Consider the following 17,683-nt stretch of genomic DNA (forward strand, 5'->3'; position numbering starts at 1 on the left):
ATTCAGCCTCTCCTTGCTAGTTATCATGAATTTAATTTTGGTTTCTTGGTACAATTTCCTCAATTGCCCAAAAATGGGGATGGTGGCATAGGTGTAATCTAACTACAATGTGCCTCTTAGTTTCGCTCCCCAGGACCTTAACAATAACATAGCAAACCATTGTGGTATATCAGCTACCACCACATCCATTAAGACATTCTTTGTTAGGATTTGGTCCAGGGATACTACCAAATATTTGACTAGACCAAGACAACATACCTTACCGGAATCAAAAGAGTACAAGTCATGGTATTCACAAGTTATATCTGGACCCAGCTTTTCGATGATGTCCTTGGGCATTAAATTTTGGGAGGCTCTAGAGTCAAGCATGGAATTATGAAGAATGTACTGGTGGATTCTTAAAGTCATGTAAAATGGAGGAACCTCACTATCTTCTAACTGACCATCTATTGTTGGACCAAAAATTAATTCAGGTTGGTCATCTTCAACATTAACCATGTCGAACAAAGGATCAAATTTAAGCATTTTAACTATATTAGACTTGTAATGGATATTTTTGACTAGTTCAGTAAGAGGGATTGACACTTTCAACTTTGAAATTTTAGTTTCTAAATTGAATGAGCCAGATTTATCTACCTCTCTTTAGATAATTTCTCTTTTCTCAGGCAGATCTTTTGATGTCTAATCATTCTTCGAATTGTCATGGTCCTTGTTTGGATTGCTTGTAGATGGCCGATTTACTTTGTTTCGGTTAGCTTCTGCCAGCTCTTTACCTTTACTTTGATTACCTTGAGGATTTGTATTCTCTTGGGTATCCTTTTATTGCGATGCCCTTTTTTGAATAGTTGTGATCAGGACATCCTTGTTTCTCAAGGAATATTGCTTCTGCTGAGATTTGAGTGCATTCAAGTATCCTCTTTGATAACCATATGATTGGGTATCCAATGCATAGTCATTTTCCAGTATGTAGTCTTCATCTTTGGGTTCTTGTGTCTTCTCGACATACTCTTCATTTTCAGTAAAGAAAATGGGATGGTAATATTCCCTGAAGAAGTGGTTTTCATAGACAAGTGGGTCTGTTTCATCCTCTCTTTCTCCTTGAGCATAATTTTACCGCAAGGGTGTCTAAATTTGTTGTTGAGATGTTTATGCCTCAGGAGCTCTCTACTCTCTTGGTTTTATCTTGTATCGAGGCCGATGTTGGTTTCTGAAATTTGGATTTATGACTTGTGGCTCTAGTTGCCTATTTGAATTTATCATTCGGTCAGCCGTTCTCTCCATGGTCCTGATCAATGTGTCTAGTCTAAGATTTGTGGAAGAAGAATGTTCTTCTTTACTTGTTACTTTCTTCTCTTGTTTCTCATGTTTTAATTGAGACCTTTTAATCATCAAATTTTCTTCCAACTCACTCCATTATTCTATATTTCTCATAGAGTTGCAAGATCTCTTTCCCTTAGTTGATAAGCCATCTCCAGATCAAAGGCATCTGGATAATGTTGAAGTGCCAAAACAGGTGGAGGTTTCATATTATCTGGAATAGAATTGTAGACCTGTTTGAACCTTATAGTAAAATCATGAATCGTCTCATTTGAATTCCTTTTCAATGTATTGTATTCTGCCAAGATTTGTAATGGATTTCTCTTTTCCTGCCACCTGGCTAAGAACAACTCATTTAGTCTCTGAGGAGTATCAAAGGATCAGGCTGCTAAACCACAGAACTATTTTTTCACATCTCCAGGAAAACTTTGAGCCATTAGTCTCATTTTGGCATCATCTTCATCAACCTCGTCTAAATAAATGAAATCAGCCATTCTGTCAATATGTTGCTATGTTTTGATTCTTGGGTTGCCATCAAAAAGAGGAAGTCTCTAGCCATAGGTCTGAGGTAAATCTGCTAACTAACCAGGTAATACTAAGGGAGAAAATCTCACCATGACTACTGGGGGAGTGTGTACGGGAACTATAATGGGTTGTGTTGGCTGGGATGAAGATGGAGGTATGGATATGGATGTTTTTAGAGGTGTAGTAGAGGGTATGGCAGAAGATAAGCTTTCAATATGATACCAGATATAGGTTTTTTCTACAGTAATTTGTAATTGATTAGTTAGGCTTTGAATTTTTTAAAAATTAGACCAAAGCTCATGCTCAAGTTTTGAAAAATGATATGTGGTAGAAGGTTGATTAAACAAAGATTTTGAGGCGGATAAGTATGAATCAAACTTTATGGGATCAAAAACTGTCTTTGGAAGACAAGACCTAGACTTCGAATGAGATAGGGATAGCTCAAATTTACTATCGAAAGGAATATCCTCAACACTCAGTATCTGATTTGGCAAGGAAGTGGCCCTTTCCAATTTTTTTCTTTGAGTCTCAGGGAAAGGGATTTTAGGTTTTCTTAAAAATCTTTTAGGAACATTAACAGGAGAAGGATGGTTTGGGTCAGGGTTTGACCTGGTGTATAGTGTCAGACCTAGAATATTAACAGGGTTGTAAACTATGTGAGGTAAAAGACTTGAAACTTGAGCAGAATAAAGAAAGCTTAAAAATTCACAAGAAAGGAATGTCTTCAATAGAAAAGTTTAAATAGGTAATGATCAAGAGGTTACCAATGGAATGAGGTTTGATTGAACTTATGATTTGTAAACTTCTTTGATTTTCAAACAAACCCTAAAAATATTTGACTGAACCAGCTGGATCAAGATATCGATTTTGATCTTGTTTCTCTCCTCGAAGCCATCTCTACAATCTTGACACTAAAATTAGGGAACTAGCCTTTATGAAACTTAGTCCTATCATCCAGAGGACCAAATTCCAAAGAAAAATTTTCATACACCTAGGGAAAATGAATATTTCATTCCCTGGCAATGACACCAGTATGTTATCACTCCTCTGAATCTCCAAGGCTGAGGAAGAGTCCAGCTGAGGTAACCACAAACAAACATTTTAAATTGCTAGCTAGCCCTACCAAGCTGCAGAGGGCTCTCTCCAAAGAATCATAGCCAAGAGGGCTAGATGGATTAGGGTTTTAGGCTAGTTATGATATGCAGAGGTTGTTTGATTTGATTTTTGATGGGGTTATTGTTGGATGAGGATATTAGGTCAAAGAGGATAGGTCGGGGCAAACTAGATATGATTGCAGACATTCAAAGGGGAAAGGTAGGCAGGAGGTTTAGAACTTAAAATGTGAACCTCATGAGGAGTTAGGAAGAGCATATGACATCTATTCTTCCTAAACTGAAGATAAAATGGAAAATTTATGATAACTTTCCCAAAACAGAGCATGAGAAAACATCTATTCTACATATTAACTTGAAAATTACCATATAAAAAACATGAAATGGTTTATGAACTTACAAAACATTCATACAAATGATAAAAAAGAAGAAACAATGCTAAACATCCATACCACATGTATCCCAAAGAAATAACTGCAACTCATCTATTAAAACTGACCAAAATATGATGCAATAGTGTATCTCATCACTAGTTCAATATCCAGTTGAGTCCAACCTCTAAAAAGAGTGAAGAAACGGAAGATATAGACATCAAAACAACCTTCTCTCATCCTCAAGGGTCGAATACCTGAGTTGAGTAAGAGATCCATAAAAGTCTGAACTGGTACCTAGAGTGCTCATCTTGTAAGGTGTCTTTGATGTTGGTGTGGCTCTTGGTACCAACTCAATAGAAAATTCCACTTCCCCATGAGGAAACAACTGTAAAATATCTTATGGGAACACCCTCAAATTGATATAAAACTAGGTACCTCTTGAAGACCTCCACATCCTCGACATGCTTACCTTTATCACTGGAAATATGCAATGCAAATAATACCCACCCTTTCTCGCAACTACACATTTCTTGCATAGCTATAACCATTCTAATTGATGTCTCCTTCTTACCCTACAATAATATTTATTCTCCATTTTCATCCAAGCACTCAATAGAATTTTCATAAAAATCCACCTTACTCCTGTGAAGATACAACCAAATCCATACCCAACAACGTATTGTATGATTCCAATAGAAGCACATTTATATGTGTTGATGTAGATATACGATTCAACTCAAATGCACAAGACCTTACCTAATGATGAACTCTTTTCTTGGTACCTGTATCCAATTGCACTAACCAAGAATCTACATGCACTTCTTTATTCAAACCATACTTATCCACCAAGACAAGATTAACATAACTATAATTAGATCCAGGGTCAATCAAAATAGAAACAACTTGATCACAAAGCTTACTATCCATATTGATAATAGATGCTCGGTGATCCTCTTACATATTATGAACACTACCTAAATCCAGGGAATACTCTATCTAACATCCCCTATTGTTTATGCCTCCTGAGAACTATAGATCTACAATTTTCCACCCTGATGATATGAACAATGTTTCTTGAGATGATCCCTGCTAGAAGTCCAACACTATAAAGGCTTTCTCCCATCACCCTTGTTTTTCTCATCAGACTAAAATCCCTATCCTCTGTTAGATGCATTGGCCTTCTTGTGTGGGTTTGAATTACCTTTTTCATCTGTATCTTGTGGTTTTTCTCTCTTATTAACCCATTTTCCCTTATTCTTATCATTAACTTCTCAATTCTTCTTAGTCTCAAATCTACTCTTCAATTTCTCATAATAGTGTTTCAACATTCTGTTGGATTCCTCCAGTGATCTAGTCTCATAAACTCAATTTGTCTTTGAATACTACAGGAAACCCATTGATGTATCTATGAATATTTGATTTTCTCTCCTTAAGATAAGGTACATACCTCAACAACTCCAATAATCTTCTAGTATACTCGTCATCACTCATAGAACCCATATTCAAATCATATAACTCCCTTTCCCTATCATAATAGTGTCTTTCAGATAGATACGTCTTCTTGAAAAGCATTTCAAACTCACTCCAAGTAAACTCCTGCTCTTGAATGTCTCTGACATCCTTCACATATTCCCACCAAATTTCTTCTTTACCTTTAAGACTAAAGGTAGCTATCCTAGCTTTCATGTTTTCTAAGTAATAATGCAATCTTAAGAACCTATTCATCCCAAGAAACCAAGCTAATGCATCCTATGAATTATGCATTTCTTTGTGAAATTTAGGTGGCTTTTCTTTCTTGAAATCTTCTGGCAGATAATGATTCTCACTTCTCCTATACAAATGGTGAAAGTGGTGGCCATACCATCTCTCTGAACCAAAACTAGGATAAAACCCATGATCACTGCCCCTTCGGTCAAATGTATGTAGAAATATGACATCTCTAACTATATCATCTGTATCCAACATGTGTCATGATTGAGACCTATTTCCATATGTGCCATTTGTCACATCCTCCTATTCATGACTAATCCTAAGTGGTTCTTATCTCTATAAATCTAATAGACTCTAAATAATGACTGCATAACCCATACTTGTTTCTCCTCTGCCCTTGCAAGTATTTCTTATTACTGAATGAACCTGTCATTTTCTGCCTTACAACTCTTGATCTCTGCCTTCACACTTCTCAATGTATCTGCTATATAAGGGGAGTACTCATCATGATACTGCTCATCTGATATCTAGGGAGAGTTACATGAAATGTAGTCAACCATTTTTATTTTCATATTTGATATTGTTTCCGCAAATATACTATGTTAGATAAACCAAATATAAACATAATCAAACATACCTCAGTGAATTTCTGGGAATGCTATGTGATATGCAAGATCAATCCATATTAGCATAAAATATGTATTTATATATACTTAAATCAACATATCCATCCTCCAAAAAATAACATCATCAACTTCTACATGATAACACAACTGCAACAATGAACATCACCATTCATACCTAACAAGCACATGTACAACCTACATGCATGCATGACAAAAAAATTCCACCCATTTGGTCCAAGTGTTGAACCTGGGATCTATGATAGTACTTTGTAACCACATCCTCCCATACTTACTGTTGGCTATGTGGGCACCTGACCTAGGTTCAACAGTGAGTTTAGCCAAGAAAATCTAGGTACTACTGGCCCTTTCGACAATAGTCCCCAAAGCACGGACTAAGGTCTCACCTGAAATAGTATGGGAGGGTGTTGGAACTAGGTTTTCGCACCCTGGGGATGTCTGATATGGGTGATAGGTATGCGATTAAACCTTTGCGCTTACTAGATTACGTGCACCACTAGACTTCTTGTGTCCTGTGGGACTGCCTTCATGCAGATCCAGCCGCAGTGTGACCAGTATTAATTATCCAAGTCTTCCTTAGTTAGGTTCTGTTCGTTAATTACTTAGAAAGTTTTCATACATAAACATACATACAAGTGTGTGCATATAGATAAACAAATACCATTAACATCAAACATCAAAGTATAGATCTACGAAACAGATGCACAATATGTCGAATCAACTTAGCTTTATTAATGATCCTTTTCAAGTTCAGTTCAATACAGACCCAACTCCGCCCTGCGCACTCAGCTGCATTGGTCCGCACACTCATCTGTGGACTCTACTAGGCCTATGTGCACTTAGCTATAGATCCTTTACCTACTACTATGACCCACTACCTTCAGATCCACTTCTATCCTCTAACCATGCCTTCGCATCTATCTATTACTTTCCAAAAACTCTTCTCCCCCTTTACACTTAGAGGCTCGCTCTATTTATACAATACCATGGTCCGTGGACCATGGGTAGGCTGACAAAACTTTACATTAAATTACATTATTTTAGGGCAGACAACCCTATGACTCATCCTAGAGTCTCACGCTCCGTGCCTACATTTTTAGGAGTCTTTACACTATACTGATCAACACTCAGGCTTTAAGCCCTAAAAGCATGCTATGGGGGGATCTGCTATCCAACAGGCCCCCAACACAATCATCGTAACTCATCCCGAGTCACTCTGCTGGTGTGGCGATCTTGGCGCAGAGTCCATCTAGGACATCGTGCACAGCTTAAGTGTCCGCGGCACACTGCTTGGCAGTCTATTATATCTGCTATACACGTAGCTCTGAACCTTCATGAGTAGCGTCACCTTCCTGTCCCACCAAATGTAGTTCCTGAATCTATGCCAGCTTTCCTTCAATGGTAGCTGTAATTGTGAACGCTTCATCGATCCATGGTTGGATGCATTCTTTAAGCAGGGCTTCCTTTTGCCGCAGGACGTCTAATTGGTCTTTCAATGCCCTTGCCTGTTGTAGTTTTGTGAGTTGTTGAGTAAGGCCAACCATCTGCACGGTGCCCCAGACACTGTCGTACTCCTACTACAACTCACACTCCTCAGTCTCTAGGGGTTGTAGATTCGAATCTTCCTACAGGTGTGTAAGCATGGTGAGTTCTTGCTCCAATAGCCCGGTGCAATCCTGTGTTGCCTAGTCAATTTGTTCCAACCCCAATTGGATAGTGGAGGCACACTGATCTCTGACTTTTGGGGGCATGGAGGGCTACGCCTTCAATCGTAGCTTAGTGATCTACAGGTTCAGCTCCAACTTAACCTTTTTCATTTCCTCCCAGGCCTAGCGGACTCCGGCCGCCAATCTATATACGAGTTCTGTTGCTGGGAGTTCTGCCAGCATGGCCAACACTGGAACGCTCCTACATGCATCATCCATAGCATGTTCCAGTCCATGAGCCTATGCAACCAACTCAGTCTATTGGATGTTGAGCTAGTCCATGTCAATTTTCTGTTCATGCAGGACCTAGATCGCTCGACCTTCCTAGGCGCGGAGCTCTGCAATGACCACATCCTGTAGCTGGTACAAAATTTCTCGTGGTAGGGCAGCCAAGTTAAAGTCGACGCCTTTCATGCCACTCATCATATCCCGATCACCCTCTCTTGATGTTGCTAGCATGCCTTTGGGTAATATGAAGGGGTTGCCCGTACAGGCGTGTAGCATCTATTCGGCCTCAGTTATTCCTGCTGCGGCATACTGGGTGATTGTGCTTGCTTGGGGGTGTTGTACCTATAAACTTTGTAGCTACACACTGAGTGCCCCCAACAAAGCGTTCTACTCCATCTGCAATCCCTGGAGTGCATCCTTTGCGACCTCATGAATTGTTTCGCTGATATCTAATAGATCACCTTCTGTGAGTGTGATTGGGTTGACGAACGTCTTTGTAGATTTTTCCTTCTTTCGAGGAGCTATTTTCTCAAGGTCGCGCGGCCTCTTGAGTTGGGTCAATGTGGAATTGGGGTCCGCGCATTCCTCGGTCATGTCCCCTTCCCTGGTCTGCTGCCCGTGGACATCTCCTAGCCCTCCTCGAGCTCTTTGGTTGGTGCGGTTGTGGTGTCTATCATCTGCGCTGCTACTGCTGCATCAGATGCCTTCTACTGTGTGGCTACTTTTTGTTTCTAGCGCCTCCTCTCACCCAGCTGCACGATGTACAACTTGGTGTCCTTCTTTCTTTGCTGAGCTATGACCTTCTCCATTTCTGTCAAGTCTGGGGCATGCCACTCTGGAGGCCATTACTCCATTACTGTGAAGATCGCATCATCTGTTGCAATGAACAGAAGCTTCACCCATTTTCGTGCTGGGTTCTTTCATGCATGGATATATAGGTTATGCATATCCGCCTTGAATTCTGCCGCGCTTTGCAAGCTGTAATGTACCATAGGGGACAAGCGTGACCTACAGTTGATCCATGTTTGGATGCTTGCCTCCATAAACACCCAGAACACCTTTATATCATGAATCTTCTGCATGTCTTTTGTAGCCCAGAGAGAGGTGTACCTCGCGGCTTCAGGTAGGTCACCCTTAATAGTGGGAAACTATCTATCCTCTGGCAGCTCCCCTACAACCAACAAGATGGATAAGAGAAACCACGCATAGTGGAAGGTTTTACCCTACTCCTGGGCCTCCCTGGAGTTCATCAAGAATTCATCGCAGAGGAACTGTGCCCAGTTAAACTGGACCCCCTCTGCGCATTGCTCTGCCAATGCAATCACAGGCGCTGGTATTTCATCGGTGTGACATTTCCTCATTAGCTTGCCAGCCAACAGTTGGGTGGCTACACGCACCCCTTAGTCTTTAATTCTTTCTATTGTGTACCCCTGCCTTCTCTTTTATAGTTTATACTTGGTCTTCATTACTTTTATGAGGGCCAAGTCATTTCTTTTACCTGCTATGGTCACGGGGTCATTTCCTTTCATTGGCATTCGGGAAATTTGGTGAATTAGATCGGCTGTGATGGGAATTAGCTCCTCTAGCCAGAGATGCCCATCATGCACTAGGCACAGCAGCTACCTAATGAAAAAAATGGTGATGGGTGAGTGGTGGTAATGGGGTATCCATCATAGATGGAGTAACCCAGCCCTCTCCACACCGCACAACCATTTTTGCTTCATTAACCTCTCTGCGGCCAACTATGGGCACTTCTCGTTGTCCGTGAGGTCCCAATATTCGAACTTCGTAGTAAGTACTCATCCCAATGGTGGACCTTCAAACCTTATATCATTAGGGAGGAGCAGGGTCTAAAGCGCACTCTTCGTGGCCTCCAGGTCCTTTGGTACCTTGGCTTTCCCCTTCCACGGGGAGATGTAAGGAGGTAACTTTGTCGCGGAAGGTATTTGGGAGACATCCTCTACCTCATTATCTTGCACCTCAATTTGGTAAATCAGGCCTTACAATTCTTCCTTATCGTCCTCTGTTTCAATGGTGATGGCTTTTCCCTTCTCTGCCATTGACAATTTTCCAAACCGTGGGTTTCTTGGGGATACATGGACTGGCCCCATCGTTTGCTTATCTTTCTGTGGCCACAGCGTGCATGGTGATTTTGGAACTTCTGGCACAGCTGTCACCTCTCCAGGCTCCTCATGGGCCATACGAGGCTCTATGGTAACTTCGGCGAATCGCACTCTTGTTCTAGCAGTTGTCATTGTGTCTACACTTGAGGATGGTAAGAGTACGCGGTGCTCAATGCTCTGTACTTGCTCAATTCTCAAACAACCAAGTGTTGCCTTGTGGCTAGCCCTAGGGGTTTTATAGTGTCTTTTGAATTTGAACTGACCCTTCCCCAAACTTTTGAGTCATTAATGCCTTCTTGGCGGCAGATGTTTCCAAATCTAGTTCTTCATTCGTGTCTTAATTGCCCACTGCTTGCTCCTATTTTCCTTAAATTGGACCTCTTGTCATGAATAGTGACACCAACGATCACCTCATAGCCTACCTGCACAGTAGTGCAGCCCACTATGCATGGCCATGACCCATATGACATACCGATCCTACACGCAACCTCCATATCGCACAACTCCCATGCAGACTCTTTTATAGTCCCGTGCTCTCTTTCAATTGCTTCGAGCGCTGAGACTGTGCTCTCCACGGATAGTCAGGTGGTCGAACCACATGTCCGAGGTTTCAACTCACCTTCCAGCCCAGTCCACGGGCACCCCTCAATTACCCTCACATCTGTCAGTGCGTCGCATTCTTCCTTGTATGGTGCGCTCCCCTGTTTACTTTGTCTAGTAAGGTGCAGTAGTAGCCATGGTAGCAGGGCCACAAATTCTTCTAATGCAATAGTATGGCTGGCTATACCTTGTCCTATCGTTCTTAGTTTATTGGTGTAGCATCCTTGTGTGATTTTAGTTTCTATTTTGTTGATTTCTTCATCCAATAACATGCTTCTCTTTCCCAGCTATACCCAATCTTCTTCGAATTCACGAAGTTTCAAGTTCCCTCGTCGAATGGCTTCCTGTAACTGCATAATTCCTTTACCCAGGTCCTCGCGTATTGTCCCAACTGTGGGAGCTATTGTATGGGGATTATTCCATGCTCTTATGGTCTTGTCTCTTCTCTTCAGTGTTGGAGTCATTTCCTCACTTAGGTTTTTTCTCAGGGCCCTATAGGCCCATCAAACAACTGGTACGCGTAGGCCCCAATCAGTTCGTCTCGCCTAGTGAACTCTGTTCATGATTCCACATAGCCTTTTGAATGCTTCAATGTGGAATACTTGTGGTGTGTGTCACTTTTCTTGCTGCTACGTCTGGTTCTGATTCTCGATCCTTAGTCTAGGGTGTGCTTGTGTGGACTGCACAGTGCACGTTTGCACCCATCGACACAGGTGGGTGTGTAAGATGCTTTGTCCTAGATGCCCAGTTTTCATTCAATGTTGGGGGCTTCCAAACCATAAGCACATCTACCTTCTACATTCATGCCAGTTTATAATGGTCTGCTGATGTGTACTCCACCATCATGTGGGTGTTGCGCGCAATGCCCATTCCAGTGCACCGTACCACTGCTGTTCCGGTACTGCACTTTCAAATTTGTCCAGGAATTCATCCACTGCTATCACTCCATCATATGTTGGCAGTTCCCTAGCCTCTGTCGTCATGCAGCACAGTGATCTAATCATCATGTTTCAATTCAGCATTTTCACTTCATGCAACCAGTTCTGCCAATGCTTTACTTCTTCGTTTGAATATGAAGTATAGGAGTTGTTTTGCTCCCATGAGATTCTCCCATTTGCAGTCGGGTTCACCCAATCCTGGTCCTGCATCGTTATCTGGTAAATACAATCCAGCTCATCATCGCTTTCATCATCATGCACTGGTTCAGTGTAGTGCGCTCCTTCAGCTGGGTCTAGCAGGACTACTACGCGTAGGGACTTTTTCTCAAATATCATCTTCCGCTTCTTCAGGTTGATGACTCCATTCATATCACTGACCCAATCTATTCCTAGCAATGTGAGATAGGGATTGTTGTCATCAACAATCTCTATTACTTCAAAGTTCGTCTATGTGCTCGCGCCTTCAATATCAACGGTTACCCCTTGCAACCTCCCCATGGGAAAGATCTTTTGTTGGTTCGTGATTTGTAATTGAATAAGGGACCACTGCAATTCGAGCCTGCCCATGTGTTCCCATGTTTTCTTTGGTAACACATTCATGTCTGATCCCAGATCTAGGATGACCTGATCCATTTTGTACACACCAATCTGCGCCATCAATCTCATTTCTCTCCCAGTGCACAACGCATGCTTTCCCAGTTTTCGGACTACGCTTGGTTCCCCTCACCCTGTGCACCTAGTGATCAACTCCTATAGTCCCTTAACTTCCTTATTATCGTGAAACAATTTCATGCATGTCTCTAAAAAGGTAGTGAGCATGGAAGGATCCATTCTTGTCTTTGGTCGATCCTTACTACCTAAAGTGGAGGCCTCTGTGAAGCTTTTTTTAGCTTCCATGAACATCTCCTTTGCGCATTCTAAGTCAAACTCATGTTCCTTTGCAGGAGCCTTACAAACCCATGTATCTTCCTCATGCCACTTCCCCTTATCTTCCCCTGTGGTTGTGCTGCTTCTGAGCATCATGTTCACATTTGGGTCTTCTTCGTGTAGTTCAAACCTCATCATTTGGATATTTTGAGTTGGAGGAGGCTGGAGTACCCCTTTCTCGCACATCTGTGCGATCAACATGGGAAAATCTATCATTTCAGATCAAACTGAGCACAGTATGAATAGGATGTTCTTGTCGAGTTGGTACAATCGCAAGCGTAGTGCCTTGGTCCTCCGCAATTATAACAAATTAACTGTCTATGGCCCCTTCCTGGTCCCATTCCTCCTCGTCCTCGATCTCGCCCTTGAAATCCGGTGTGCACCATCCTCACAGCTGGGTCGAGGGCTCGTTTTTTTGTCTACATTCTATACGCTGGGGTCTGATCCATCATTAACTCGTAACTGCAACAAGTGTGCTCATCGTGGCCTACTGACCTACAGAAATTACAAAACAACTATTGGGGAGTCTGTGTATACTTCTGCAACAAGTGACAATTATCTGTCATGTGTTTTCCTCCTATCTAACAAATTGTGCACCATAACATGGGTGTCGCACTTGGCCCTGCCTGTGCCTTCGGTCTCAATGGAATTGGCCCCCCTCCTGCAAAGTAGTTCGCAAATACTAGACAATGGTCCTTATCATGGCCCTAGCCTTTGCATTTTATGCACCATACCTCCTCGCACGCTTCTGGCCATGGTGCCCTATCCTGCTTCAAGCTCTGCATTTCTAGGCAGAGATTTTGTAGTTTTGAGTGGATTTTTTGGACTCCCAACCCATGGTCTTGTATCAAGGTTTCATACAACCTCATCGCCAATTCCAATGCTTCGGCCTCGGTGGAAAGTTTTTGTTGTGACAGTGCCACCTTCAAGTGCAGTGTTAGGGATGCCACAAACCAAGCATGATGTTGTGCATCCATGAGCATCATATTAACCTTGTGGATCATACTCTTCATCCATTGATCTAGATCCCATGGGGTATCACCTAGAAGCATCGTAATCTCTTTAAACCTGATGATTAATTAGGTTCTTGACTTTGGCCAGCTGAATTCCTTGTTTAACACGATCTGGATTTCTATTATTCCTGTGTTCGGGTGGTCGTTAGAGTTATTGATATACCATGTCAACATGTGACCCTACAATGTGCTTACCAATGTAGCCTTCTTAATGTTGTCATTTGCGACACCTTGTGCTTCCCATACTACCCATACCATGAACTAGAATTGGTCCGGATCTTCATTCCCTACCCCTCTGAATACTGGTAGTTTGATCGCGTTCGCCATACTGAACTGGGGACGTGGTGGAGGTGGAGTGGGTGGGGATGGAGGTGAGGGAGGTGAAGTAGGTGCTAGTGTGGGTGGAGGTGTTAACTATGGAATGCGCTACTTTATGAAACTAACCGCACTTTTCGGAGAGACCAGAGCGAGCTCTTCCTTGCTCTCTCATGAAGGTGAAATCAAGGGATTGTTTTCTAATTCGCCGCCACCATTGTAGATCTTTTTTCTCTGCATCATCCGAAACATTAATGTATTTGCATAACCCATTTTTCACATAACAACATCTTAATCCAGGTATTCAAAGATTTAATATACTTACCTCGTAGTCCCTTGAGAAAACATTGTTCTACTTCACTGTAGCTCACGGTTGTGTCTACCATGAACTCAATGATGAATCCCCCTATTATTTGGTCAAGCCAATGGTCCACATCTTGCACGATCTTATCTTCTGATGCCTCTAGTCTACGCACTAACCCCAGAGTCTGCACTATCAGTTGGTCGAGCCTACAGCTTCCCTAGTTGTCGACTAACCTTGTGATCCACTCATATAGTTCAGAAGGAAAGGATGCAAAGAAAATCTTGTGGATTTCTATTTACACTTACCGATCTAGCCACCTTTTCTTAGATACTTGTGGAGTTTTGTTTTCCTGTGTTGCGAACTCGCGAATCTTCTTGTCCAACCACTCTTAGATTTCCTTCTTTGTTGGGTTCCAGTGGCACGACATTAGACACCCATTGGGCAAATCTTGGTCCTAGCAACGGAACCATTTTTTGGCTATGTGGGGGCCTAACCCAGGTTCAGCAGTGAGTTTAGCCAAGCAAATCCCAGTACTACTCGCCCTTTCGACAATAGTCCACGGAGCACAAACTGAGGTCTCACTCGAAGTAATATGGGAGGGTGCTGGAACCAAGTTTTCACACCCTGGGAATGTCTGATATGGGCGATAGGTACACGATTCAACCTTTGCGCTTACTAGATTACACACACCAGTGGGCTCCCTACATCCTGTGGGACTGCCTTCACGTAGATCCAGCCAGAGTGTGACTAGTATTAATTACCCAAGTCTTCCTTAGCTAGGTTCTATTAGTTAATTACTTAGAAAGTTTTCATACATAAACATACATAAAAGTGTGCACATATAGATAAAAAGATACCATTAACATCGAACATCAAAGTATAGATCTATGAAACAAATGCACAATATGCTAAATCAACTTAGCTTCATTAATGATCCTTTTCAAGTTTAGTTCAATACAGACCTGACTCTGCCCTACACACTCAGCTGCAGAGATCTGCACACTCAGCTGCGGACTCTACTAGGCCTCTGCGCACTTAGCTGCAGAGCCTTTACCTACTACTACGACCCACTACCTTCAGATCTACTTCTATCCTCTAACTATGCTTTCACATCTATCTATTACTTTCCAAAAACTCTTCTCCCCCTTTACACTTAGAGCCTCACTCTATTTATACAATCCCATGGTCGACTGACCATGGGTAGGCTGACACAACTTTACATTAAATTACATTATTTTAGGGTAGACAACGCTATGACTCATCCTAGACTCTCGCTCTCCACGCCCACATTTTGTGGAGTCTTTACATTATACTGACCAACACTCTGGCTTTAAGCCCCAAAAACATGCTATGGGGGAATCCGTTGCCCAACACGTACCCAATTTCATTAGTCTACCACGGTAAATATGTGATGAATAGTTACGATGATATGAATCAGCCTCCTAAGTATAATTAAGGAAGTGTAATCGATAAAAAGAAACTTTATTGACCTTCCTCAGGAGCTACAAGACCCCGATATCTAAACAACCACTCCAAGTGCCCAAACCCTGAGGCAACTTGCATTGTTTATGATCTGGAATCCCAACCACTTGCATAACATTACAATCCAATGCATTTAACCCTCCAGTCAGATGGATAACGATACCTTCCAGTGACTGCAATCTAAAATCCCCAGTTCTGTGCACGTGACCCTGAAATCTGAGCCACTATTTTAGGGCTAGGATCTAGACCTCTGCCCAAAACTTGGTAGAACTTTCCAGAATGATGAATGAAACTAGGGAAATTCCATTAACATAAAACTTAGACAATAACTTGATCTAACTAGGCCTAACCATGACAAACATTTCTTCAAACACATTGTGAACATATAATCTACAGGTTATAAATGCATATCTAAACATAGAGGTCCCACATTTATCTAAGAATCATCAAGAAGGTCTAACTCCCTCTGACAATAGCTGCAAAAACATATATTAGGTCATGCATTCAATAACCATTCATTTACCAATCAAAACATATTAAGAGCCATAACTAGAGTCTATCATGAAACCATACTTATAACCAACATATAACGAAAATAATAAAAATGATAGAACATCCATCATAGTCGCATAATAACAAGTATAAATACTACAGGAAAATAATTATTATTAACATATGAAAATCCAAGCAAGTCGACGACTTCCACGTACCACCTGCCCATAGATTGGGATAGACCAAATCTCTCTTTTAGCCAATCACCCCCATGCCATATTCCAAGCATGATTGTGTTATATCATGGAATAAAAAACAAGAAAAATGAGACCAAGGCTTCTAGAGGCCAAACCACCTCAACCCTCTAACAGTGATTCCACCTCATGGTCAAACATCACTAACCATCACCAGATTGGTCTCTATTGAAGTTGTCTAGGGGTCTAGAGCATTTGTTCCAACGCGGCTCCAGGACTGGTAATTCAACCCATAGTTGTTGTAGGGCTCCAGAGTGTTTTTCCAACTAAGGCTCTATGACTAGTAACTCAACCTACTAAGGGCTCCAAAGAATTTGCCCACCCAGGGCTTCCAAAACTAGTAACTCAACCCATGTTGTTCTAGGGATTCCAAATTTTTTTTCCAACCAAGGCTCCAGGAACTAATAACTGAACCCACAACCATAAGGAACATGAGCACCAATTAGAAAAAAAAATTGGAAAACCTAAAACACCATGTCCATCAAGGAAATAGAAAGGCTAGGAAAATGCACTGTCAATCTAGGAAATCCTCCATGCCATGAAAAATCATAACCAAATAACCACATGCACATACCATCCATGCCAAACTAGCAAGAAAATCATACATGCAACTCGATACCTAGATAGAAAACATGTTTTCGTTACTACTCTCACTGTCCTCTTGCGCTGTCCAAATCCAAAGTATGCCACAATGCTCAAAGAAACTCTAAGTGTGCAAGAGTATGAGAGAGACAATAGAATGAGATTTCCAAAGGCCGAACTGACAAAAGTTGTGAACTAATGCTTAGAAGCCTTTTTATTATTACGTCCTTCGTTTTCTTCATTTTCCTCTATTGTTCCTTCAATTTTCCTCACATGCTATTATGTGACCTTTCACCTTAATTTTCTCATATTTTATATTATTTTCATAAATAAAATACCAATCAATGCCTCTTTTCTTTTGGCATTTCCTTTTCCAATTTCCATAGCCATTTATTAATCACAAATGATCCCCATCACTATGTTTTTGCCCAACATTCCACTTGGAATATGTGTCCCATGACCTTGGTCTTATTTTTCTTTTATTAACTTTATTACATGCATTTATAACAAGGGATTTTATACAAAATGTCATTTTTATGAGCTTGTAGACTTCATGTAGTAAAACTTGTAATTTTTAAAGTATCTGCACTTGCTATCAAATTTTCCATGTACCTTGATTTCCATGATGCTTCAATTCTTAAGCATTTCATATCTTCTGATAATTTATTGTTCACAAAAAAGTTCTTTTGTGTTAGTTTTTGAATAATGCACAACGATTACATCATTCTAACAGGTGACAATGCTATGTAAACTAGTCCATGTGTAGATATGCCACTTGGATGAAATGGAAGTCCATTCAACGTTAAACCTTGTAATCAATGAATTGTTCTAGCAGAATCTCAATAAATAGGAAATTGTTTGCATACTATAGTTGTAAAGTTCTTGCTATGAAATCTTAATGGTTTTGAAACACATAATATTGGAATCCAATTAGATGAAAATTTTCCATCATCCATTTCATGATACTTGTTTCTTTGAAGTTTACTAATATATGGATTTAAAAAATCTATCCATAACACATCAACATTGTTGTTATT

The sequence above is a fragment of the Pinus tabuliformis genome, chromosome 4_2 (genome assembly GCF_031772625.1).
Source record: "Pinus tabuliformis cultivar Carrire ecotype Pingquan chromosome 4_2, CPIR1, whole genome shotgun sequence".
NCBI classification, from domain to species: domain Eukaryota; kingdom Viridiplantae; phylum Streptophyta; class Pinopsida; order Pinales; family Pinaceae; genus Pinus; species Pinus tabuliformis.